Genomic DNA, 26,903 nt, shown 5'->3' with positions numbered 1-26,903 from the left:
CACTTGCAGAGTGCAGACTGATTCCATTTCGTCGTAGGACACCACAGAAATGCAGATTGCTGGTCTAATAATGCTCTGATGGTTTGGGTTTTTACAGTTGCTTAGCAGTTGTGAAAACAATCCACTTGACAAGGTCAGAATTCATGACCAAGAAATGTGGCAAGCAGAGCATAAGTTACATATACAGCCCTATCTTTTGAAGCATGAGCTAAGGGCTTAGAAAGCACATTGCTATAGTCATGATATTAAAGTTTGGAATATCGTATTCTCTAGCAGGAAATCAGAACAAACATTGACACTTCTTTGCTTCCCTAAATCATCCTGCACTGTTGCACAGAAAATACATCTGTAGCCTGGTTATCAAGTTCTCTGCAACTGTAGTCGTCTTAAACACCATTATTAACCACATGAAAAAAGTAAACCAACAATCTTCAGTTACCATAAACCAATGCAGACCATTCATTCTGCTGAACTTCCACTGCAGATCTAATCTACTACTCCTAAAAATAACAACAAAATATTACATGACACCATCCAGGTGATTCCAACACCAATGCGAAAGATAGACTCTGCACTAGCATGGAGAAAAGATGCAATACATCAGGGTCCTGTGATGCATGCATTAAGTTTTCAGATCATGAAGAAATCTGAGCATTCAACGCCCAACATCACACAGGTTGGCTTTGCTGGGAGGCAAAACCTGGCTTCCAGCACAGTCCCGTGTAATGATGCCCCTCCAACTCTACCAACTCTCCATCAGGTGTAGCCTGGAGCCTGAGAGAAGCCATCCACAAATACAGAATTTTACGGAAGACAGACCAACGGACAGAGTCTTACACGTAAAGCATGAGACCTGACAGACCTGCATGATAGGTGGCTCACTGCCTTCGGGACCTACTTTTAGGTATGTTTTTGCACATAAAAAGTTTTGCCTACAAACGCCACGTTATACTTTGTAATCCCATGCTGGCATATATATAAAATTTCCATTGTGAACAGTGTTCCAAATATGGAGCAGACTGTACGCTTATTATATGTATAAAGTCCATGCTGACTCCTGTGATAACTAGCTTGTAACCAGCTTACCTACAAGATTTAGAGACATTGGTGTGTTTGTTGATGACTCTCAGATGTCCATACGGTGCTGCTGCTAATCACACTGCAACCAGCTTTGTTTTAAACATTTTCAGGTTCCAAAAAGCATCTGTGCAATGTGATGCTCCCTGATGACAAAGCATTAGCCATATGCTGCACTCCCTCTCCTTCTCTCCAGAGATGCAAGTGATTTTACTTCTACTCTACATGTTTTTATGGCATAACAACAGACTCTTTTTTCCTTATGGTCTAGGATGCCAGGCACATTGAGAGAGGGAGGTATTACTGGGGCTCTTCTGCAGGGGCAATTTCAGGAGATGAGCAACTAAGTTACAGCCTGAGGTTTAGATGAGTTTGTTCTCAGTAACTCATTGAAAAGAGAGAAGGGGTAGGATCATATTAACAGTGTCACTTTGGTGCAAGGGGCCCAGGAACACTTCTTACCTATACTATGTAGACAAAGGTCCTTCAGTCAACTGTATCCACATCCCAGCTTAAGAGCCTTGACTCTTTCAAATAAAACCCAGTCCAAAGTCTAAGCACAAAGTGGAATTTAAGACAGCCTAAACCAACAAGCCACATATTACAAGATAATAAAGAGGAGCAAGAAATCCAAGTAAAGTTACAATTTATTTCAAAGCTAAGTGCCTATCGCTCGTGACTGCACACCTAGCTGGGATTTACCGTCTGGGCTGCTCAGAGGTTGAAGAAATAGCAGATCATATCCAAGGAATTCAAACAGGTTTATGCTTTTGTTTTCGTAACAATGACTCCTCAGCTTCTAGGTCAAATTGTGATTACATGCTATTGCACTCTTACCTTACCTGCTGTCACTTTGTATTTTTTAAGTTCATTTCACAAATGCTCTTGCATAATGTACAGGGTTTAATCAAAATTAGGTTTATATATTCTAAGTTCTAGGGGCTTGGGGGTTTATACGCATAGCCTAACAATGCGATTCGGATTCACTGGCCCCCAGTCAAATACAGTTCACTTTCAGGCAGCATATCCAAGATGATAGGTAAAAGGCATTTTAGGGAGAACAGTGCAGAGTCACCCAAACAGCAGGAGAGGCAGCACAGCTGAACCAGCAAACCCAGCCAAACACAGGCTGGTGCCTGCTGAAGTGATGGAGCTGCTCCCAGCTCTGACTTACTGAAAGACACTTGCCTGGATGTTGTGCCAGACCAGCTATAGCCCCAAGTTACTACAGCCCCCAGGACCCAGAGCACACTGCAGAAGAGCCTGAATTTTGCTAAATTGAACTTACTAATCCCCACTAATGGCTGACGACACGTGGGTCGATACAAAACAACTGGAGATCTTCTGCATTTTGCCCCTTATCCCCTCTGTCCTCATGCCTCAGTACGGAAACTCCCCAGCTCTTGGCTCAGACTGCAGGCGAGAGCTGCGAAGCTCTTTTTGGGCTAGCACTGGCCCTGGGCTTTAGAGAAATGCATCGGCACGGCCCTGCAATGGGTTAGCACGCACAGCGGCCGGCACGCCTCTGTGGCACGGTTTGTCTGAAACGGCAAGCTGAGTAACGCAGTCTTCGGAGAGGGTTGTTTCATTGTGCTATTTGTATTGCCACTGCAAGACTGAAGCCCACAAGAAAACAGAGATTTCTCAGCGAAGTTATGGCTGCCCAGGCCTAAATAAGAACATCTGGAAGCCCCGGTGAAGATCACCAGAACAAATCTAATCTCTTGGTGCTGATTTGCTTCCCACTCTCTGTATTTAACAGCTCTTGTGCATACACTTACTCCCTGGTTGCTGCTTCTACTTCTGGATTGAAAACAAATATGAACATACACATCCTCCTATTACATGCATAACGAGATTTAAGTTTACACAAGAAATGTTTGTCAGGAACATATTCCCTTTGAAATATATTTTCAAGATATTCCATATGTAAATCATTTCCTTTTTTTTGTATTTGTCTCCTCAGAGATCTAGACTAGGTCCTAATTATCCTCTTGTGAAAATTTATCCAGCAGAGGCAGAGACACTCCTACCAAGAATCTTTCCAGTAAAGCTGCCACAGCAAATGCTGATGCTTAAACTAAGCTGCAACAAATGTATTAAATCCTGAGAGTGAAAAACTGTGTTCACATCCAGCAACAACTTCCTGAAAAACTGATAAAGGAAATTCCATAAAAATAAAATTATTTTGTTGAAATGAAAATCAAGGTTTGGTGAGGGACAAATAGGAAAATCAAGTATTTATTTCATTTGACATTAGGGTGTTCATTGCTAAATACAGATATAATTTACTACACAGAAGATCAATGGCAACTTTTGTAATTACGGTCATTGTTTGGGGGGAAGTGTTGCTATAGCAATACCAACCATAGGAAGGAAATCCACATCTACTCAGAGCATTATTTCTACATATCATTACTTTTTATGGCATAGCACTCTAACAGGAAAGGGTGCAGTAAATCAATAGCAATGCCTATTTTAATCACATAGGCATAGTTTGGAAAAGTGTTTCACAGAAACACATTGAACAGGGAAATGAAAGACCAGGACTGCATGTTAAGTAACATTGTGTTTTAGTTACTTGAGTGTCCTTTCCTGAATCAGCTTACATCAGCTAAAGTCAAGAGTTTAAATCCAGGCTTTCCCAAACTGACTCCTCCTGGATTTAGAATATAAGATGTTTTGATTTGGTTTTTTTTCCTGTTCTCTACATAATCACGAGCAACCTAAATGAGATCTGATACCCCTTAAACTGGTTTGACTCCCCAGCCATCTCAGGTCTGCAGGGTTTCTTGGCTCAGGCATTAAGTGAAAGAAATAAAACTGGTTTGGGACTGGGATCAGCCCTGAAGTGATACAGCCACATTTGCATGGCCCTACCCCCAACGCAGCTGGCAATGGTGTTAAACTGGGAGTCAGACAAACCACAAAGGATGACCAACATATGACCGCAATACCTTTTCCTGGCCAGCCCCAAGGCAGGTCTGGTGCCCAGGGCACGCTCTGGGACATTCCCACCCGCAGGCTTCCAGCAATGGCACTTTGGCTGTGGGTTTGGGGAACCGGGACTTTGGGTGTTTCTTTCTTTCTTGTGCAAATGTTGACCCCATTCTGTCTGTCTCCACTCCTACCTTGGATTACTGATAAAATCATACTCCCAATTATCCTGGCTTTTAGTTGACCATTTTTTTCCCCTTTCCATGAGTTGGCTCCCTCAATTAAATCTTGCAGCGCCCACAATCAGTCAGATTTAAAAGAAGGAATCAACTCCATTGAAAACAAACAATCATCAACACCGATCTGTGAAAACAGATCTAATATGATCCCAACAGCTGATTTTCTCATCTCTCTCTCTCTCTCTTATTTTTGAAAAATTAACTTGAACAACAGTTTTCTATACATTTCTACAGCTCCTAGCACACCTAGGAAGAGAGAAGGGATGGCAAAATAGGTGTAATTCTTAATAAATAATCTTAATTCAAGCGAAATACAAATTACTTGGATTCCTATGGTCACATGAACACTGTGGCTTTCCCAGAGGCATGCCAAAAGAACAGAAAATTTGAAAATGGCTAAGCAAGATAAACCCACATAATATCATATAGAGTTAAGGATGCCTTGTACATGGATACAATTCAAGCTGATGGTAGGGAGGAAATCTTTGTAGAAGAGGGGCTTCTATTGTCCACCATTCCAGATCCACTATCATGGACGTACAAACATCACAACCTTACAAAATTCTTCCTCCACATGGCACAGCCCTGCTGTCCTGTGCAGAATCTAACTTCTCTGAAGTCAGAATCGCAGAAAAGCTGGTTGGAAGGGACCTCTGCAGATCACCAGTTCAACTCTCTGCTTGAAGAGGTGCTGTCACCAATGCCAGATCAGGTCATCCACAGCTTGGTCCAGCTGTCTTGAAAACCTCCAAGGAAAGATTCCACCACCTCTCTGGATGACATGTTAAAAGTCCTGTGCTACTCCCTGGTGGAAAAAAAACTTTTCCTAATGGCCAGTCTGAACTTCTCAAGCTGCAACTTGTGACAGTTGCCCCTTGTTTTTACGATCTGCCCCTAATAAGAGTTCAGGTCCGTAGTCACTGTAACTCCTCTTCAAACAGTTACAGGCTTCTGTGAGATTGCCCCTTAGCCTCTTTTTCTGGCCAGACTAAACCAGCCCAACTCTTTCAACCTCTCCTCATAGCTTATGGGGTCCCATGGCTCAAATCACCTTAATAGTCCTCTGTTGCATCCTCTCTCCATTTTTTAAACACTGTCCTTTTCATTTGAGGAACCTCAAAACTGACTGGAGAAGCACAGTACTTAACAGTGCTGAGGAGGATAACGACTTCCCCTGATCTGCTGGCCATACTTTTAATGTAGAGCACTATGCCATTTGCCTTATTTGCAATGAAAATGCACTACTGGCTCATTTTCAACTTGGCAGCAACCATAATATCCCATTGCCTTCCCACAGATGTTCTGTTCAGCCAGTTGTTTCCCAGCCTGTACTGTTGCACAGAGTTAATCTGCACAGGCAGAGAACTTCACGATTACTCTCACTGAACTTCATGAGGTTCCTGTTGACCCAAAGCTCAGGTCTCTCAAGGTCCAGCCGAATTTAATTTCTACCATTTGGTGTACAAAACTCTCTCTCCTGCCAATTTAACATGCTCTACAACTTTTCTCAGGGTGCATTCTGTCTCACCATCTAGGTAATTAACAGAGATGTAACACTACTGGCCCAATCCCTCACAGGTCACTTGTTATTTGTCTCTAATGAGACACTGAGCTATTGAAGACTACCCTTTGAATCCGGAGAGCCACGCAATTTTCAGTCAACCTAACAATCCGTATCTCCAGCCCATACTTACACAGCTTCCTCAGTGAGAGATGATAACAAAAACCTCACTGAAGTCAAAGTCAGGAAATGCTATATCCACTGATGTCCCCACATCTACATCGTTAGTCATTTAATTGCAAAAGGCACTCAGGTTGGTCAAGTATGACTTGCCCTTGGTACCTCTGGGTCAACTGTTCTTGATTACCTTCTCATATTTGGAAACAAATTCCCTGAGGACATGATTCATAATATTTCCACAGACTGTGGTAAGGCTGACTGACCTATAGTTCCCTGGACTTTCCTTGCTCTTCTTAAAGATGGGTGTAATGATAGACTTTTCCTAGTCTTCAGGGACCTCTTTGCCATCTTTTTTCATAGATAACAGAATTGCAATTGCATCACCCGTGTCCGTCAGTACCCTAGCATAAATCCCACCCAGGCTGATGGATCTGAGTATAACCAGCTTTTCTAAGTAGTTCTGAACAGTAAAATATGCTTTGTTTCCTGTGCAGCACTGCTTAATTATGTTCTCCTTGGCAGTATTTGCTTTTCTACAAAATCATATTTGGAATAGGAATTGATCATGCCTCTTGCTCAGTGGGCCACACTGCAAGACAGGTCATCTCTTGCCCGCACACTCAATTCCACACTGCTTGGGCTCTGAGAACACAGTATTTATCCTCACCTCACCCTTATAAAATAGGAAAGTGCTCTACCCCCTGATCCTAATGAGCAGCCATCTAGCAAAAAGTACTCCTGACAAATAGCCAGTGATATTGGAAAGAAGAGAACCCAAATCTTCAGAGCGCTAAGCCTCTAAATACTGATTCAGGGGGAAGGACAGAGAGCCGAGAAATACCCACAGCGCAAAGAGAAAACTTTTGACCCTACCCTTAACAGTAGCTCCAAAATAACTGAAGGAACGAAGAAAGACTAACTTGCCTTTCTGACACATGCCCTTATACTCACTTAACAGGACTAAAATTACTAGGTTCCATTTGGATTCTGCTAGGATACGGTTCCTTCAGGGGAAGGAGGGAGACCCAGTAAGACCCAGTAAGATCCCCCTTCACTGACATTAGAGATCTATCTCACTGCTGTCTTGACAAACCTGCCAGGTTGCCTTCCTGAATGCTCAGTGCACAACTGCTACGTACCCTTTCCTCCGAAGGTACCAGGGACCCACGATCTGCTGCAGATTTGTCACTACGTGCTTCCGAGTTGAGAAAGAAGAGGACCCAAATGTTCTCTCATGGCACTGCTCCCAGGGGTCTTCAGGCAAACCCCACCGTGCTGTTGCCAACTCTCAGTGCTAAGCTGGAACAAAAGAAAGCAAGCCATTTCCACCATACATGGTTTTTAATCGCTACTCCCTACCGGATGCATTAATACAATGCATTCGTACTGTGTTAATCTCATTTTCATCGTTAACGGTGAAGCGGGAAACACAAGTGCCAAGCGCTATCTTGCTCCTCTTCATTCAGCATATGGTGCACTGGCAGACCTCCGTATCGGATTTGAAATCTACCACATTTACCTAATTTCCACATACCTTGTACCATGGATTATCACTTGTGTCCTTTGCTATGCTCCCTTTGCTTTCAAGTAGGAATGCCGCACTATTACAAGGAAAATGCACATCTCCAACAAGCATATGAATACACACAAAGTGCAGATGCAAGAGACTTACTATACCAATAAAATCAACATGTTCTGGCAGAAAACATTCTCAAGATCATAGCGACCACTTCACCTGTGGCCCAGCACATTTTGTTCTCCTATCAGGCATTTCTGGTGGAGATATATTAGGACAATTTTTATGTTTATCCTAAGACATCAGAACATATGTTCCCTTGCTAGCACTACACCAGATATCTATTTGCAATATATCAAAGAGATGATTTAATCAATGAGGAAATGCTCAACACAAAAGAGTGGCTTCTACAGTTGTAGATTTATAATTCACAAATAGGACGACAAAGAAAATAGAAAACTGATATATTTTATCTTAATTTTTCAGTCAGATTCATTCAGAATTTGCTTTTTAAAGAAAAGAAGGTAGATTTCCATAAAATATGGAAAACACGACATTTTAAAAAGATAAGGCAATGAAGTATGACCTTTTCGTCACAGAATTATAGTTATCCTTAATGTATTTTTTCTGGCCTTAATCTTCTTGAACTTTCAAAACAAGTGTCAAATAGATGCAATACTTGTATTGGTGCAAGTGGAAAGTTCTGGTTTGGTAAGATTTTTGCACAACACTGTGCAGAATAAAAAACCAACTAACTACTATGGGACACCCTAGTGAAAATTCTATAATTGATTTAAAAGGAAGCTGCTGCTGGCAATTATGAGCACTTTAGATTAAAAGCATCCCAGACAGGATATTTTGGGCACTATATTTTGCATGGACAGGACACAAAGTTGCATACAGCAGATAAGAATTTCAAAGACAGACAAAAGAAGAAAAAAAGGAGTGCAACGAGGTGCCCATTTTATTTTATAAATGAGTCAGCAGTACAGGGTGATATTCATACAAAGCTACATGGAGCAAAGCACCAAATGCTACCAAAGCTACTCTAGAGTGAAAACATAGACAACACAATGAAAAAAAAAATGTTTAGAGTAAAAATACATATAAGGACTTGCATACATCACATGAAAAAAATCCTATTGTCTTGATTACTTCCAACTATCAGACATAATAAATTTAGTTTACTCTTGTTACCCACAAAACAAGACACAAGTTTCCTGCTATATGCCTAGGAATGCTGAGAGACCTACTTCTATAATTCCACTTTTATTTGTGTAGCACTTTAAGGGCTCACAGTCACATTAGTCACACTAGGTGTAGGCGTATGTGGAATACAAGACAACTACTCTCTTTGAAGGCACCCTGCCATTTAATGAAAGATAGATTTACTTTTACAGTATTGTGATTGTTTTAACATTTTGAACACATGAACCTTAGATCAGAGATGAGTTCCTATGAAGGGCTCCAGATCGCCTTACTTCATCTCCCAGAACAACAGTTACGTAGGTTGCCATGGAAATTAAATGTTAGTGATAAGTAGAGTACTTGGGTTTTGATAAATGCAGATTATGTTGCTTCAGAAGACAGGAACTTTCCCATCTTCAAGGATGCAATCTATGGTCAGCAACGGGAACTCTGGCATTGCATATTATTTTTTCATTTTTCAACACGACTATCCAATTTTCAGGTGAAATACTGGTAGTTAGATGTGCCAGCCTATAACCTTTAATACTGGAAGTTTAAAATCATATTGAACTTCAAGAGCAAAGCAGAGGCAGCCACAAAGCAAGCTGTCCTCCTACGTATGTCACCATCCTGGTCTGGGGGACATCTAGCCTTTCAGAAAAGACGACAGAAATGTGTTCAGTATTAATGCAACTTCAGCCTCTTTACGATTCACCAGCAGAAAGGTGGCTATTGAAATACAACCATTTATTACTTGAAAACCAAAGCCACAGTAAATGTAACTTTAACAGGCAAAAGGTTTCCGAGAGGAACCTGAGAAGTAAGACCCCCCCCCCGCTCCCAAGTGGTGTAGTATGAGCAGCTAATGCATCTGTATGCTGTGATTGACTTGCTGTCAGATCAGAGTTTAGTTTTGCATATGTGGTTGGTTCAACAGTATTACTCTGTCGGTAGAGTCCAGAGACCTCATCTTTAAACATGCAATGTTATCACATCATCTTGGAAGCATACAGTTTCATCCAATCCCTGACTTTCTTGCTAGAACTTCTTTGTGGGTGAGTTCATCAGCAGTAAGCAATGCCTAATTAGTTCTTGAAAGACCTTGAGCTAGCCAAAGCAATAGGCTTTCCATTGGTAGGGAATTCAGTGTTAACCTCTGCAGATAAACAACTGTCTGCATCTCAGTTGTATATGGTCCAACACAAATATTCAGCAGAAAAAAAAAAATGCTCGACCAAAACACTTGAGCCCCACGCATGGAGCGCTCCAGTACCAGGAACTGAACATTTCTTCTCCACGTATCGACTGACTCGGACCCTGTAGCAAACAGCAGCATGCAGGATTCGAGCAAGGTGCCTGTAAAGCACTCATTTTAACATAAAAACAAGACAGCTTCAGAATATGGTGGAGATGGGTTAAATTCTTTTCTGAGCCACAGGAATTAATACATAGCTAGCAGTTTGCCTGACGCCACACAGCAATGAAGGGTCAGTGATAGGCCAAAATGAAGGTGAAGTGATACATCTCAGGCATGAAAATCAGTCTTTAAGGACACAGTTAGACTCCTCATCTCCTCTGTCAGCTTAGTGATGGCAGAATTAGGCAAAGGAACAAAACAAAATGCCTGGGAAAGAACACAGTGATTAGGAAATAAGGGAGATGAAAAAATATTAACTGAAAAATGCATCAAGATCTAACATTTCCCATCAAATCGATATACTGTTTAGGATGCCTTGAAACCTTGAATTCAAGTATATAGTAGAAACCCACAGGCTGCTTTGAGGATACATGGGGCAAGGCAGCAGGCACTGAACATAAACATAAGAATGAAGAAAAATTAAGACTACAGCTAGACAGCATTATGGCAAAAGTTAGTGATTACCTGCAGAACCCTGAAGGTTTTCCACTGAGTTGACAGGTTTGACTACTGCATCTAGCTGCAAGATATGATGGTTGTTTTGAATCATACACCAGAGCATGGCATAAACACCCTGGTACCTCTGGGCTCCTTGCCCTCTTCTCTCTGCAACAGTGTCATCAAGTTCATTTCAGATGCAAACGAAGGCACAAAAAAAAGTGCGGAGGGGATCACTGACATTTTGTTCCATACTTTGAGTGTATTAGCTTAGTCACTTTGCTATGGAGTATCTAATAAAGATAGCAGCAATTGGAGCTTGAAGGAGGTCACCGGTAGAAGACGGTGTCATTCAACGTCTGTAATGTCTTGATCTGGGATTTCATTTCTAGCCGCAGATGGCAGACTGAAGGGTTCCATAGGGAAGTACTACAGAACCTCATCAAAAGCAATAATGTACGTTACTACAGAAAGGATCATAGGGCACGTAGAGAGCTAGGCTGAGAAGTTCCAGCTACAGACACAGGAATAAAGTGGAATTTACTGCACGCAACGTTAAAGTACATGGCTATAAGAGCTCCAGGTTTGCCTAAACAGATCTTTTTTCAGAAAAGCAAGCAAATTGTTTCCTTGCAGTCTGCAGGATGAGAAAGAAGTAAAGCAGTGAGGCTGTGGTTATATGAAGCAAGGGTTAACTAAGGGTATAACTCTGTCTGTCACATTCAATTTAGAAATGTGAATACATGAGAGTTCGGGTGTCTTATTAATGGCCTGGGGACCAACAATCTCAGGCTCTTCATAAATTTTTCGTCCAACAAAGGAGTTGGGTGCTTTACAACAATGACATTCAGTTCAATAGCCAAAGGAAATCTAGCAGCAGTCCTGGACTGTGACGTTCCCCTTCACTTAAAGCTAGAAGCAATGAATAAGCTGATGTCAGCGCATGCAATAGAAGTTTTGCTAAGGGCTCCTTCTGTAAGAAAATTTCACCCTCAAAATTGTCCTTAAAATTAGGTTTAAGCAGAATCATGCCATCCATTACAGACCAGCCGATAACAAAAATAAGTCCCATTGACAGCACTGTGAGCCTGTACATCACAAAGTGTTTTATGTTGGGCAGGCAAGTCCTTTTCTTTCTCTCCCTCCCCCCCTCTCCCTCACAACAGAGCACTTCTATAAGTCCCCTACTTGAGCTATGGGCACACAGTGGGGGAATTTCTGAAGAAACGTACTTATTTTTATACTTAAAGGAAAGATTTTTTAATACCCATGCCCAATAAGACTGCATGCTTGTGAATAAGCAATGACAGGTGGTAAAAGCAGATGGTTTTGAAAAGATCTGCGGCAGTCCCTGGCTCTGCCGTCCTAGCAGCTCCGCAGGATACTGGCAGAGAAAGCGATTCCCCTCCTCTTCTTTCCTCACCTCACTTGAGAAAGCCAGCAGCAGCCGACCTCGCTGGCTGCCACAAAGCCGGGATAGGACCGGCAAAGCACACTCACTCACATTCTTTATCCCAGCTCCAAACTGCTTCTGCCTCGCTGCAGAAGCTCAGCCCATCGCAAGCCATCGATACTGGCTAACCAGCCGGGTGGTCATCTGCCAGGAGCCACAAAACCACCTCTGTGTTAGCTGGTCCCGACCAGGAACAGAGTGGGCAGAGCTCCTGGTTTCGGCAGTCTAGCACTGTGTTTGTTCCCCACAGATCATGAGCACTTTGCTTCTGAATGCGTTACCCTCCTCTGGCGTGGTCCGAAGTATCTAAGAGGGAGCATCACTGAACGCTCCAGTGCTGAATTGAGGCAAAACCACCTGCCTTCCAGTACAGACCTCTCCTGAAAGCACTACGTCTTGTTTCTGAAGGCCTTGGTGATGAAGGAGGCATCCCGGATGCTTCAACCCTGCATAACCAAACAAACTTTCACAAATGATGAATAACGTTGTGTCACTAGTCATAGAGTGATACTGCAATGGAGACCAAAGCACAGAGAAGCACAATTATTCACGTTATGTCTCAAAACAAGAGAAACCGGGCAAAAAAATTATTTCATATATCAACGAGAGCAGTAACAGAAAAGTATATTTCCAAATGAGTGTTGTGTGTTTGGCCAAAACTGTGCTGACTGCTGCAGCTACAACCTTCTCCAAGTTATTGTTACTTGTGCTTAGGGAGCAAAGACCCACTACTAATGAGAAAACAGTGCCAGCTTCAGGCTGTGGGTTTCTGCACGCTGCATCAGCTGTAGCACACCACTAGTTAAAGTCAGTTGCAACTCTCTTTTGAGATATCACAGTACACCTAGGAAGATGACTCAGGCAATTTCATATACCGCCAATGAATCACTAAATGGTACCACCGCTGGCTACTATCAAACCCATCTGTATAGCCCATTGTTAACTCCATGGTACACCCATCTCAAAGAACCTTTTAGAAGACTGCTATGCTCACACATTTCGTGAATAAATTAAGAATCTCTCAGGATTTACTAAGGTGTATTGTAGGAATTACGCTTTGAAAAGGGCCGGTACCTTTCCTACAATAGCATCTCTGCTTTTCAGATGTTCCTCAGAAATAGGCCTGATTAAGTCAATGTCAACCTAACACTTATTCTTGTTTTCCATTTCTTTAAACAGTATAAGTGTATAGCTTTGTAAGAATCTTTTCCTTATTGTTCATCTATAGCATTGTTTACAAAATTGCAATTCATTTACATTTTCATAATTTCACTCACAGTATCAAGGTAGTTGCTGAAGGAATATTCTAGGGAGGGTTGTGACACTACAGTGTATTTATATTCAGCATACCCTGAATAAGAAAAGGCCTTCCTGAACCATCCATGGCAAAATAAATCCACATTCTTTACATGAAATCGGGGAACCTTTCTTTCCTTCAATCAATGGGGTTTGTGGTTGCTTTCAGGAAGGTCAAACAAACAAACAAACAAAGGCATTGTCAATCCAGCTGGCCCCAATTTTATACAGCATTGCAGAAACAGTAGTGAAAACCGAGATCGCTGTAAAGGTGGACGCAAGCCATTCAAGCCTGGAATCAAAAACTTAAATTTGTTTCCAGAGACCACCCCACGGTAAAATTGCCTCTCACCTTTGGGCACAATAAAAAGTGGATCTGGGCTTGGATAAGGCAAGGCTGAAAGACAGCTTTAGAAATTAAATTGTAAGCATCCAGGTTTGTGACCAGTCCTGCCATTCTTATGTGCGTTAACCAGTCATTAAGTTTTGAGTTTGTTCTGTTAAAACGACAGGACAATTTACTGCTTCTTAAAGAAGATATAGGTGATGGATACTGGCATAACGGGTTAAAAATGAAACGAAGTACGAGGAAAACCTATAATATGCATCTCTCTTATGGGCACAGCTGCTCCACAATTACTTTCAGCAAGGAGAAAACATTGGAATTAAACATAATATTATATTTTTGTGGCACAAGGTATCTTTTTCTGTGAATGTGGGTGAAAGAACAGAGCCCTATGCAATTTCCAGTCACTTGAAACTGCCTAAGCATAGGTGCACACAAAGAGAAACACACGTGCAAGCAACTCCTGCAAAAGATAGCTAGTATAAGCTTAGAACTGAACACAATTATAGCTGAATTACAGGTATTTTTGCAAAACCTTCAGTATGCCTCATGCTTTAACAAAAACAAATAGGCCAGGGCTTTGAGGGAGAGGAGATTTTCAGTTTCCAATAGAACATTCATTATATGCCTACACACAAGATCCTACTATTGACTATTTCACTGTGGAAAGAACTAATCAGCTGTAATTTTAACACTGTATATCACCCAGACAACTACATTTTCTAAAGGAAGCCTGAAAGCACTATTTAGATGAAAATTAGAAAAAACAAAACAAAAAAACCCCCACACCAGACAAAACATCTAACTCAGATGGTGTTAAAAAAACCCCATGAGTTATAGGCTTACCATTCAAAAATTGAATGGAAAAAATATAATAAAAGACAAAGCATCCGCTGTAGTATACTCTTTGGTGTGATAATAAATGAAAACGAACTTCTGCCAGACATGGCTGCGTATAAAAAGGGCTGAGATGCTACAAGTGCATGGTGACCCCAGCAGTCCACGGGGAATGTTTTGCAGGAGTCCAGGAGACTGCACAAGAGAGCAAATTAGGGAAATGCTCCCCCATGACTGCTCCCTATGGCTCTGACCATCCCACGCTGAGAAATTATCGTTGTCAATATCATCATAGCAACAAAGAACTCATGCCGCAAACCTGGGCTTTATCAGCACAGGCCATGTGCAAACACAGAGCAAAAAAGAGAGACTGTAGTTGAAGTAGTCTGCCATTTAAACACAAGATAGGCAGACTTAGAAGCAAGAGGAGTGGTTGTGAGGCTATAAATCAGGTCAGTGGCAGAACTGACCCCAAACCTAAATTCAGAGCTCTACATCCTGAGCAGAGGGAGGTAATTTTTTAGGATGCCAGAGTAAGGCCCCACCTCCTTCAAGAATACAGGTGTTTAAAACAACTTTTTGTCCTTCAAGTTTCCTCTTTCACTCAGTTCATCAGGCTCTTGAAGAGCGTGTCTACACAGGTGACTGGAGACAGACAGGTACCTCTACTCACTCTCCAAATTGGCCAGACACAAGCCAAACCCAATCTGGAAGCCATGCAGAAGTGTTAACAGAGCGCTGAGCGAGCTCGTTAGGCTGCAGGTCCCTCATCGTTTTAATCTGGTCCAAAAGGGTCTCCTACCAAGCACGATGAGGATCGCCCGCTCTTCGCCCAAGTGCACGTCTCTGCTGACTCCTTGGTGCATTTTAGTCATGCATTGAGTCAGACCCAGGAACTCATCCAACTGAAAACCAGGCCAAGAGCAACAAGAAGAGTGGATTTGCATTTGGCCACAAGTGATAGTACCGGCACAAAGCGAGAGATGAGGAACGCGTCGCCAGAGGCGAGGCAGGCAGGCTGACCCTTTGGCAGAAGCCCACATTTATGGCAAATGGAAATGACTGCTGAACCGCACCCTTTGCCTTGCAGAGAGGCAAATTTTGGTTAGCTCCAGCACAGCTTCACATTAATACAGGTGAATAGCTCCCAGACAAGGACTGCCTTTGTGTAATAGCTTGTTGAGCCAGGGAAGTGAACACGCTTCAGATGATACTTATTCCTAGATACATCTGGAGATGCAAAGCTCTTTCCATGACATACCGCTAATAACTTTGATAATGTTAATCTCATTGGACAGCACTGCAATATTCAAACTTTCATTTCTTAAGTCTCCTTTGTAGACCCAGGGCCCTTAGGGAGTAAGAATGCTATAATTTTTAATAGTAATAATGGGATAATAATGCAGCTACAGAGCGATGCTAACATTATGCCCTGCAGCAATTATCCCCAACACTTTCCTACAAACACAGCAAAACCAAACAATATAGTAAGATAAACAATAGTCCCCAGGTGAGTTGAGCACTCATCGGTAGAGTTTCCCCAACCCCACTGAGTTACTCTCCATTGCCCTTCAGCTTCTATGAACTACTCAGATCTGTGGTATCACCAAAAAAAAAAAAAAAAAAAAAAGTCTCTCCCCCTTTTCCCATTTCAAAACATGTATTTTTCTTCTCTTTCCCTATGCCCTCATTTACATGATCCGTCCCTTGTATAGATCAAAATTACTTGCCATTGGGAAAAAAAACCGGCAAATTGATCAGAATTAGGAGCTTCCTATGTGGAATGTAAGGAAAAAATATTGAAAAGTTTTTTTTTTTTTTTTACAATGACAGTCTAATGCTGTAGACAGCCCCCTTGTAGCAAGGATCTACTTGCCACAGGACTTGAAATCATCAGTATCTGAGAGATTTCTGAAGACATTGGCCACTCGTTTGCGTTCCACTACCGTACCACGCAGACCAAATGGCAGTCTCTGTGCCTTTGGTCGTATTACCCATATTCCCTGCCACGATCCTTCTGCCCTGTCATTACCCATGTTCTCCCTGCCAGCACCCCCACATCTCCCCAACCAACCCATCCACCACCACTCCGCAAGATCCAGGTCTGTCACATCTGAACTGACTTTGGGGAAAGCACGAGAATTTTATCAGTCAAAGCTGCCTCCATAACAGAGCTGCAAATTTTATGCCTCTGTTAACAGGCCATTCCCTACTATTTTTCTAGCATTCTCTCTCTAGATTCTTCTTTTTTTGCCCAGCTGACATGCTATGGGTTTTATTTACTCAGTCTTTTCCGACATGATCTTCAAGATGTTTTAAAACTACATTTCCCCACCACTAATTTAAACAAGCCTTAATAGGGATTAGAATTGAAACCCAAATTGGCAGAACTGAGGAATTTGCAGCTTTGTTACAGTATCAGATGCATCCTCGAACACCCTCTAAATATAGTAAAAGGCTGGCCTAAATCTGCTATTGCTTCATGTTTAATTCAGATACCTTTGAGTAAGTGCATCTCTCCCCATACCCCCAAATTTTCTATTCTCATCACCTATACATTGAAGTTTATGGTGACTTTAACTTAGACAAAGACCCCAAACCACAGAGGAAATGTTTTTAAAACTTGTTTCTACAAAACTGTAGTTTATCAGAGGGCGAGAACACAATAGATCTGGAGATTAAAGCACTTCCGTTATAACAGGGATTTTACAACTTCTCTAAAGCAACTATCAGTGTATTTTTTAAACTATGTAGTTACTTTAAAGAGAAGATGAGTACATTATATGGTAATGAACAGGACTCGCACTTTCCTATTCAAGAACATTACAGGTAAGCAGGAAACCATGATGCCTTTGATACGGTAGATGCAAATGAAAACAAACTCCAACAGCAGTTCTCTGGACTGCCATCAGCTTCTTATGAAATGGAGATGAAGATTCCCACAACGCCAGCACACACAGAAAGTTACACTCTAAAGTAACATGCCAAAGCAATGTGAGCTTTGGTATTGAAAGCTTCTGAAAGGCCGTGCCTTTTTTTTTTTTTTAACACACCTTTGGGATCACCTAATAGTTCAGTTTTACACGTACTTTTAACACAAATTCAAGTGAACCTGGATTAGAGCAGATACGGATTTTGGAGTACATTTTTCTAGCCTAATCATGACCTTCACAGATAGCAAAATCTCAGTCTAAACAAAGATGCAAAACTAGTCTTTTGATTGAATTTATAGTGCAGTATTTCTGGGTGAAGCAACTCGCATTTAGTTTTACTGCTTCCCACTGCAAGATAACGGTCTGTCATTAGTTATTCATCTCTCTAGTTATGCCCTTAAAAGGCTCCGAGGCAAACACGTAAACGAAAATTGTTCCGAGTAACAACATTACTGTAAAGGACTGTATAAGACAAGGTCGCATGTCTCTAGTTTCTAGAAAACTGAGGATATCCTCACAGGATTCTGTAACAAAATTTGTGCTGTATCTTTGTGGTGCCATGTGGGTGGGTGGGCAGCAGGGTTATCCAGTAATTTCCCTATCAAGAGACGGAAAACAGCAACGATGCTTAGAATAAGGAGCCCTCCTCATACATTTAAGACTCAATTGCTGTCTAATACTACACTTTTAAAAAAAAAAACAAACCACCCAAACAACAACGTAGGGGCCTAACAGCAGGGAAAACAAAAAGGCAAGCCTCCCCTAAAATTACATTAGATCTTCCTGGTTTTGGTTGTGGCTTTTTTTTTTTTTTTTTTTTTTTTTAATAGCATCGCACCGAAGATTACCCCTCCCCGGCGCAAACCCTGCTGTGAAACAGAGCAGAAGCCTCTCACCACATCCTCTCCCCGCTCACCGGGCTGCGCTCCGCATCGAACTCTCTCTCCCAAGCAGAAGCCCAAGCGCCGGCAGGGCTGGGGCCGCCGCTCCCCCCCCCCCACCAACCCCTCACGGCACCGCCCAGCGCCGGGGAAGGGGGGGGACAGACCCGGCCCGGCTCCCCGCTGCCCCGGCTCGGAGCTTGCCCCCGGGCCGCGGTACCGATCCGATCCGACCCGGCCCGGCCGAGCCTCCCGCCAGCCGCGGCAGCCCCGCAGCCGGCCCGGCCCCGCCGCCTTCCTCGCCTCCTGGGCATCATCCCTCCACAGCCTCGCCGCCTCCTCCTCCTCTCCCCCACCCCCGTTTTTATTTTTTGGTGGGTTTGGGGTTTTTTTTTTCTTTCTTTTTTTTTTTTTTTGCTGCTCCCCCTCGATGTCCCCCAGCGGGTTGTTACCTTCAATTACCGCTTTTCCGACCAATTCCCGTCACCAGACCGCTGCCCCTACCTCCCCTAGCAACTCCCGGCAAAGAAAAGGAGGCGGCAAAAAACAGAAAAAAAAAAAAAAAAAAAAATTACAAACCTCTCCTCCCCCTCTGGGTCTGATACTATATATCCGGCCGGGGGAAGGAGGGAGGAGCAGCGGCTCGGCGCGGCTCTGCCTTTCCCCTCCGCCGCCTCTCGCACCCGGCGTGCCCGGGGGATGCGGACCGGCTCAGGCCGCCCGCCCTCGGCTCCTCTCCCCCCGCCTTGCCCGGCCCTGCTTCCCCGCCGCCGGGTTCAGCCTGAACGGCGAGCGGCGCGGCTCTGCGGCGGGCTCCGTTCGACAACGCCGAGCGCCAAACCGGGGCTGGGGGAGAGGGGACATCCCCGGCAGGACCCGGCCCCCCCGCCTCAGGCCTCCCCTTCTTCCCCGGTTCCCCCGCCGCTGCCGGCATCGCCCGGCGGCAGGGAGGCAAAGCCACGTTTCTCTGCCCACCGCCGCCCCCGGCTCCCTGCGCAGCCTGCCTCCGCCGCTCCCCCCCCCCCCCCCCCCCCCGCCCTCCGCTAGCCGTGCCGCAGGCTCCCCGGGCACGCCGCAGGGCTCCTTTCCTTACCGGGCCGGCGGGGCTCCTCTGCCGGCGCGGCCGCCTCCGGGCTCCCCGAGGGCGCTGGGGCCGGGGCGGCGGCGGCTCCTCCCCGAGCCCCCTTCGCCGTCCTCGTCCCCGTCCTCGTCCCCGTCCTCGTCCCCGTCCTCCCGCCGCCTTCCGCCGGCCGGGGAGCGCGGCAGCGCTGGGCGGGAGCGGGCAGCCGGGGGTTGCGGGAAGGAGGGCCGGGCGGCAGCCCCTGCAAGCGGCCGGGAGGTGGAAGGAGGCGGCCGGGGAAGGAGGGGAGGGGTGGGGGGGGGGGAGGCGAAAGCCTTCTAAATGCATGACGAAGGGGCAGGGCAAGTGGTCCCTCGGGTGTCCTCCGAGGTTATTACGCCTCTTTCTCCCTTCAGCTTAAAGCAGAATTTACCTCTGCGTTTCAAACGAGCGGGGAGAACGTTGCACACAGAAACGGAGTTACAAAATGGGCATATTAAGTTAATTACACAATTTGTCTTACAAGCGGTAGGAAAAAAACGAGACGTGCAGCATACCTGCTCAGCCACGAATACCTACCTTTGCCACCAATACTAATTTTCTCGCTTCAGCTATGGGAGATACACCCTTAGAAAGGTCTTTTCAACCCAACGTGAGAATCGGCAAGATGTGGCGCTTTTATATCCTCTTATTACACTTATTGTATGTACAAGCATTAATTAGTTTTACAAGGTTGTGTTTATCTAATTACTGTCTTCAATTTATTAGTACTGAAAAAAAGCCAGCCCCAGAGAGGTTGGGTAAGGTGCCCACTGATGATTGAATCGGTATCAGAGCTGTCAGCAGAACTCCACACACAAAGGCATTAAGTACTACACCCATAGTTGCAGTTCTCCAGCCTCTAGCTCCTTTCTTGACAAGCTTAAAGGCTACAGGTGCCTGCCACCTCCACACGAGAGCTCCCTCGGCATCTCTGTTTGCACACCTGGGCACTAGTAGTTAAAGCCTGCGACTAGGTGGAGTCCCCAAAGCCTTCACATTTTCACCTCATTCTGGCTAGTGTCCTCACACTACATTAACGTGACACCTGGGCATAGGGCTCTAAGACCAATGTGGACCATAAAAGTCCAAATTACCCAGGATACAAGATCCACGTCACCTGCTCTCCACACTACACCTACAGATCCAAAGGAGGGTTTTATATGGGGGGGGGTCAGATAGATCCATTCAGGGAATTCATCCCACACAAAGGAGTGGCATGTAGAGTACATTGACTTCATCATTCGTATAGATGGAAGAAAGGCTGCTGCCTTCACAAATAACTAGCGTATCGCATATCGCTAACGTAGCTATCGCAATGGATTGGAGCACTCGACAGAAGAGTAGAAGCCCTGGCTTCGATTTCATTTTTTCCTTTACAAGGAAAAACAGCCTACAACTTCCTTTACGGCTGGACTCAGTGATCTTAAGGGTCTTTTCCAACCTAAATGATTCTATGATTCTAGCAAAGGAGTTTTGAATTCATTAATTGGAACTGTAGCAGGAGGGAACTTGCAAGGAAAGAAACCACAGGAAGTGGTTCTTACCCAAGGAAGTCCCAGCTATTTGCAGAGAGTGACTGATGGTTGCTGGGGTAATTCTGCGTAAACAGAGTTTTGGTTGCCTTCATCTCGGACATATTCTTTAACATAAACATCTGCCTGGACAGACTGGCCAGGCCTCTGCCTGAACTGAAAAGCCATACCTGAACTGCCAGCTGAAGGCGAGCGACTGCTTGGCACCAAAATGGGGAACAAGTAGACAAAGCTGTGAATGAATAGAATAGGCAGTCAGGGGTGGCTTTGTTCAAAGACCACGATCTTGCAGTCTGAAAAATAACCAGGAGGAAAGTTTCTGGGAAGCACAGAATGAGGGAGAACTATTGCTAGCATTATCTTTCACGACATTGAATAGAGAGCTTGATAAGCATCAGTTCTTGCATAAATTCTTTCAAGAGACATTGCATGGGAGACAAAGTACATTCAAACCTACAAACCTACAGAAGTTCCTTTGTGAAGTTTCGAAAAAGCAGGCAGGCTTGAAGAACAGTTCCCAACTAAGAGCCAATTAGGACATTAAACAGGTAGCGTGTCAGAGACAGTTCGTGACAGCTTCCCAGAAATCTCTAGGAAAAAGTTGAGGGCATAATTTGATTAAGGAGATGAAGAAACGAGAAAGAATCATTAAAACAGTGCCAACCTGAGAAGGCTACCCTCTGAACCGATGAACTGAAGGTAGTCATGCGGCTCTCAAATGTGTCAAGGGCTGGGGGAAATCTAGAGGCTTGGCTGAAAAAAATGCCTTTTAGCTAGTTGAAGTAGTACATCACAAATGTTTAATAGGAGTAAAAAACGTAAACTCTCCAGGGTACTCTGCCCTCAGGGAAAAAGGAGAGAGATTAGCCTTCATTGTTCTTTCTTGAGTAACCCTCTTAATTCTATCATTAATTGCAGTGACTGAGCTGGAGAAAGAGCTGTTGCAAGCCTGGGACTTCAGTGCCTGTCACAAGAATGAGGCGTGCGTTTGAAACCGACCTTGCTAGAGATTGCATAGACCTGAACTTCTATCTAACGCAGCATAAGAAAGGTGTAAAAGTAGGAAAGTTAAATTTTACATCAAACTACCATTAAGTGATTTGATGCAAGACTGCCTAAGGGAAGTTGCCTCATGCAGGTCCATGAGGCTAGTATTGGAAGAATCGGAACAGCACTTCCCTCTCTTCCTTTGACAACATGCCCTAACTCTACGCCTCATGGGTTACTGAGGGAAATAATAAGCACAGATATGGGGGGTTGTTTGTTTGTTTCAGTTTGTTTGTTTGTTTTAAATATGAGCAAAGCAGCTTAGTCTGGAGAAACAGTACAAGAGCCCAGAAGATCTATAAACTGGGAAAAAAAAAATCCAGATCCTTAGGGCTACCAACACATCAGAAATCTAAGGGAATCTAAGGGTAAAGGTTTGCAGCCATTTTAATATTACTGTTTATTCTTCTAATAGAAATTGCTAAATTTGTCTGCTGAAATTTATTTTATCTCTGCTTTTTTGTTGCACTCAATCTTCTTCAACAACTTCTTTTAAGCTTCCCTTTTTCATGCCTCATTTCAAAACAGAAAAATACTTTTATTTTATATAAAGCTTGAGGAAATCTAGTTGGATTATTCTGGAAAGTGTGTATACCTTCAGATATGAGTACTTCACAGATTGAATTAGGTGTTATGGACATGGACCTCAAAACCAGCAGAAATTGGGGTCTTCATCTTTAGTTTGTCAGGAAGACCTGATGCCCTTTACGCCAGCCAAGGAAGTATTAACATTTACATTCCTACTCATTAATATCTATGTGGATCCTATTTGTTACAGCTGAGTTCATCCTGCTTCCCCTATCTGAGACCAGAGGAGGCCTCAACTTTAACAAGAGCATCATCAAGGCGAGAAATGCAAACTGCTTCTTCCCAAGTTCAGCTACATGAGGGTATGAAGGCAGGTCCTCAGTTCAGGCAAGGACTTCTCCAACTCCTGGCTTCAGCTGCAGTGCTGACTAGCATCCCTGGTTTACCACAGACATGAGAAAAATCACTTTGGCTTTTGACACACAGACAGAAAAATGGTTTGCTTTATCCGGGCAAAGATATGTTCTAGTTTCCCCACTTGAGATTACGCTTACAGGTAAAATGATGCTGTCTTGCATTAGATCCTGTTGCCACCTAAGCATATACTACTCATGGCAGGAAAGAGCTTAAAATGTTGCATGCTTTGCAGGTTTAACAACTATCTTATAGAGAAGTTCACTGCCTGCTAGTTAGTAGATGGGGAAATCTGGGGTTCACATCATATCCAGCAGCCCAAAATGAAACATCTCTTCATTCTCCTGGGGCACACTGTTAGCAAAGGCCTTCTTCATCAGGATCAAGATCTAGTCAAAGAACATCTAAAGAAACATGTGAGAAAATTCAGGTAGGTGAAGATCATGTTGCAAAACTCCTTCTGTTCATTAAATGCACACAGCTCATACAGTTCTAGCTCCTCACCATGTTCATGGAACAGCCCTCTGGGCAAGAAAGAGGCCACACAACTCTCAAATTTCACAGCCTGCGTGAAACACCCTTCACTCTTTCTCCAAGCAAATGGAAAAAAGACTTTGTGATAACATTTCTGGTTTTATACTTGCTTGAGAAAGTAAGCTTTATCAGAGTAATGAATATGTTGGCGTTCACAAGGCATGATTCATAACATTTTTAAGAAATTAGTTTCCTAAGGGCATTTGATGCTTAATTTTGTGGCCTCCCTTTTAGTTAAAAGGACTCATTTAACAGTATCAAACTTATGCAATGTGTACTGTTTCAAAAACACCTTCTATGAGAATTCTGTGTCTGTCTTTACCTTGTGCTTCCGTCAAGGTAAGTTTTAGTGCCACCTTCCTCTCTCACGTCAAAATGAGACTTCTTCGAAGTCTCTGGAGTAAAACAGAACATGGAGAATAACTCAGAGGTAGAGGCAGGTCCAGCCACGTGTGGCGGGGGGTCCGTTCCCTTTTTAGGCCAGAACCTTACCCGATGCTAATCGATAACAGCTCTGCCGATTCCCTTTTAGTGGTATAATATAGAAAAAAGGAAGAAAGGCAGCCGGCAAGATGTTTGCAGTATAAAAAAACAATTTACAGAGACTGGTGCTGCTGTCACAATCATGCAGTTACTGAAGCAAGACCATCTCCTGCAGGAGCATCCAGGAGATGCTAAGCACAATGCACACACGCGGTCCCTCATGTACGCACCGTTCAGCATGGGCTCGTTAGGTTCACAATTGAGCTTTCCCAGCTGGCTGCGGAGAATCTTTTTAACGAAATGCTTAAAAGGCCATGCCTCAAATATTTATTTCAAACTCAAATTTCTAGTCATGATTGATAAAAATCACAAAGTTTATTGCTTGCTTAGAAAACTACAGCATCTGTAGTAGCACTGCCTTATTTTGAGGTTGTATTTCTGACTGATGCACCCCAAGAGAGTATGTCAAGGTCTCAGATACGGTTGTTCCACATGCACTATCCAGATGCCAATCAGCTCGAGAAGCAATAATAATCTGTCCGAAGTCTTGTGGGATTGTATAGAAAACAAGTGTTACATGCTTTTCTAGGATAAGATGGACAAGGATGAACAGCATGAGAATAGCACAGAGCCAAACCATCTGCAGTTTCCTCTGAAGAGGACTGCAAGTGCTTTGATACACTGGGAAACTCATGCTACAGGTTCTCAAAACTCATTCTTGAGCATGAATTTTTTTGTTGTTTTGTTTTCATTTTATTAAAAGATAAGCTTTCTTTGGCTCCTTCCCAGACATCAGTGTTTCTCTGTATTCTTGCCAATGAGAGCGATTCAATCTTTGTGAGGTACTCCGAGCAAAGCAATCATTTTCCACTAAGCATCCAGAGGGGAAAAGAAATATACCAGAAAGCATACAAAATTAATTAACCTTGGTTTTTCTGCACAAAATTTCTACCTGTAGCTTTAAAAAGTTGCAGCTTGACCTATGATATTTATGTTGCTTCGAGGTTGAAGTTGCCCTGTTACCAGTGCAATACAGGAAAGGAACTTCTGAGAGGAGCTGATTTTAGGTAATATATAATTCCACACTTATCTTTCTCTTGCATTTTGATAATATACTGCTTATTCAGATGAAGATTCTAAACCACAGCTAGCAGGATCACCTGCTGCAAGAGCACATGTATAAAACAGACTGCAGAGCAGCACAGAGATAGTTTAGCTGTCATGAAAAACCTAACTGTGGGTGGAGACCTATGGGAATAAAAAAAATCAAAAAATCAAATCCAATAACTATTAAGTTTATTCTAAGCCCCGTGCAATGATGCCAGAAAATCATGTCTATTAAAAATAATTTTAACCAGCCACTCACTCCTACTTATGGCTGCCCAGCTTCATTGATCTGAGGGACTGGATTGAAATTTCTTTTACATAATGCTTATTTAGCAACCCGATGTTAAATGAACACCTGTTATCTCTGTGGCTTCCAGTACACAGTTCTGATATTTCTGACTTAGCAAGTATATTCTATAATATACACTGAGTGAAGCAAACTGAAATGTAATGGAAGACGTAGGTTTTGAATAATCTTTTAAACAAAACCTAAAATTCTGATTAATGGAGTGACAGACATTTGAAAAGTAATAAATGAGTCAAACTCCAAAGAGAAGATTAATTGCCACATAGTACAAACAAGTTTTAAAAAAATCATTTTGCTACTGATATATATTTAGCTTTTTTTTTATTAATTCCTTAGGGGGAGGGAATTAATTAATTTAGGTAATGTTGCTTTTATTGTCTTAATACAAGGAATCCACATTTTGCAGTTTCACTTTTTTCTGATAAATTATTAGCCTTCACCCAAGGTACAGGTGAAGATCAGGGACTCACTCTGAGAAGAAACTTAAAAACTAAGCCTACAATTAATGTTTAAAAGTAAGAAGATGATATTAACAGATCTTGTCACCTGCCAGCCTGATTGAATTTAATTCAGACCTGGCGTTTATGATGAAGGAAAATCATAGCTATGTATTGGAAAGCTGCCGAGAGACTTTGGACAGGTTGATTTCTTAAATAACTGTAATCTAGCCCACTTACAACTTCCTCGTGTGGTCATAATACCTGAGGAGATAGAGAAGACGGCAAGTTGTTGAGTGCAAATAAAAAAAAAAGACAAACGTTGATTTTTAAAAAGAATCCTACTAGCACAAGAACTGCAGTGAACAATTTACAGGTTAAAAGTTTTCAAGGAAATCAGAAGTTTGAGAAGGTCAGACTAACATACCATGATGCATTTCTGCTGGCCACACTATTTCTGGTACAAGCCAGGATGCCGTTGGCCTTCTTGGCCACCTGGGCACACCGCTGGCTCACATTCAGCCGGCTGTCGACCAACACCCCCAGGTCTTTTTCTGCCGGGCAGCTTTCCAGCCACTCTTCCCCAAGCCTGTAGCGCGGCATGGGGTTGTTGCGACCCAAGTGCAGGAACCAGCACTTAGATCATTCCCCTGTACTTGGCACTGGTGAGGCCGCACCTCAAATACTGTGTTCAGTTTTGGGCTCCTCACTATAGGAAAGACCTTGAGGTGCTGGAGCGTGTCCAGAGAAGAGCAACGAAGCTGGTGAAGGGTCTAGAGCACAAGTCTTATGAGGAGCGGCTGAGGGAACTGGAGAAAAGGAGGCTGAGGGGAGACCTTATCGCTCTCCACAACTACCTGAAGGGAGGTTGTAGTGAGGTGGGTGCTGGTCTCATCTATCAACTAACTAGTGATAGGATGAGAGGAAATGGCCTCAAGTTGCACCAGGGGAGGTTTAGATTGGATATTAGGAAAAAATTCTTCACGGAAAGGGTTGGCAAGCACTGGAACAGGCTGCCCAGGGAGGTGGCTGAGTCACCATCCCTGGAGGTATTTAAAAGACATGTGGACGTGGTGCTTAGGGACATGGTTTAGTGGTGGACTTGGCAGTGCTAGGTTAACGGTTGGACTCTATGATCTTAAGGGTCTTTTCCAACCTAAATGGTTCTATGAT

General features: G+C 43.3%; 1 protein-coding gene across 5 annotated transcripts in view; it reads right to left on the bottom strand.

Annotated features, from left to right (window-relative positions):
• FAR2 (fatty acyl-CoA reductase 2) overlaps positions 1-19,398 on the bottom strand; it is a 151,119-nt gene extending 131,721 nt beyond the window's left edge. Inside the window, exon 1 of one of the 5 annotated variants that reach the window (XM_052790149.1) lies at positions 19,333-19,398. The gene's annotated coding sequence lies outside the window, so the exon portion shown is untranslated. Of the gene's footprint in view, positions 1-7,073; positions 7,096-18,274; positions 18,296-18,691; positions 18,797-18,818; positions 18,945-19,332 lie in introns of those variants that run through there. The other 4 variants (XM_052790147.1, XM_052790145.1, XM_052790154.1 and 1 more) reach the window with 4 other exon arrangements.
• Between the last annotated feature and the right edge of the window lie 7,505 nt (positions 19,399-26,903).

Source organism: Harpia harpyja, chromosome 6 (assembly GCF_026419915.1).
Source record: "Harpia harpyja isolate bHarHar1 chromosome 6, bHarHar1 primary haplotype, whole genome shotgun sequence".
Lineage (NCBI taxonomy): Eukaryota > Metazoa > Chordata > Aves > Accipitriformes > Accipitridae > Harpia > Harpia harpyja.
This window is presented reverse-complemented; position numbering and strand designations above follow the sequence as displayed.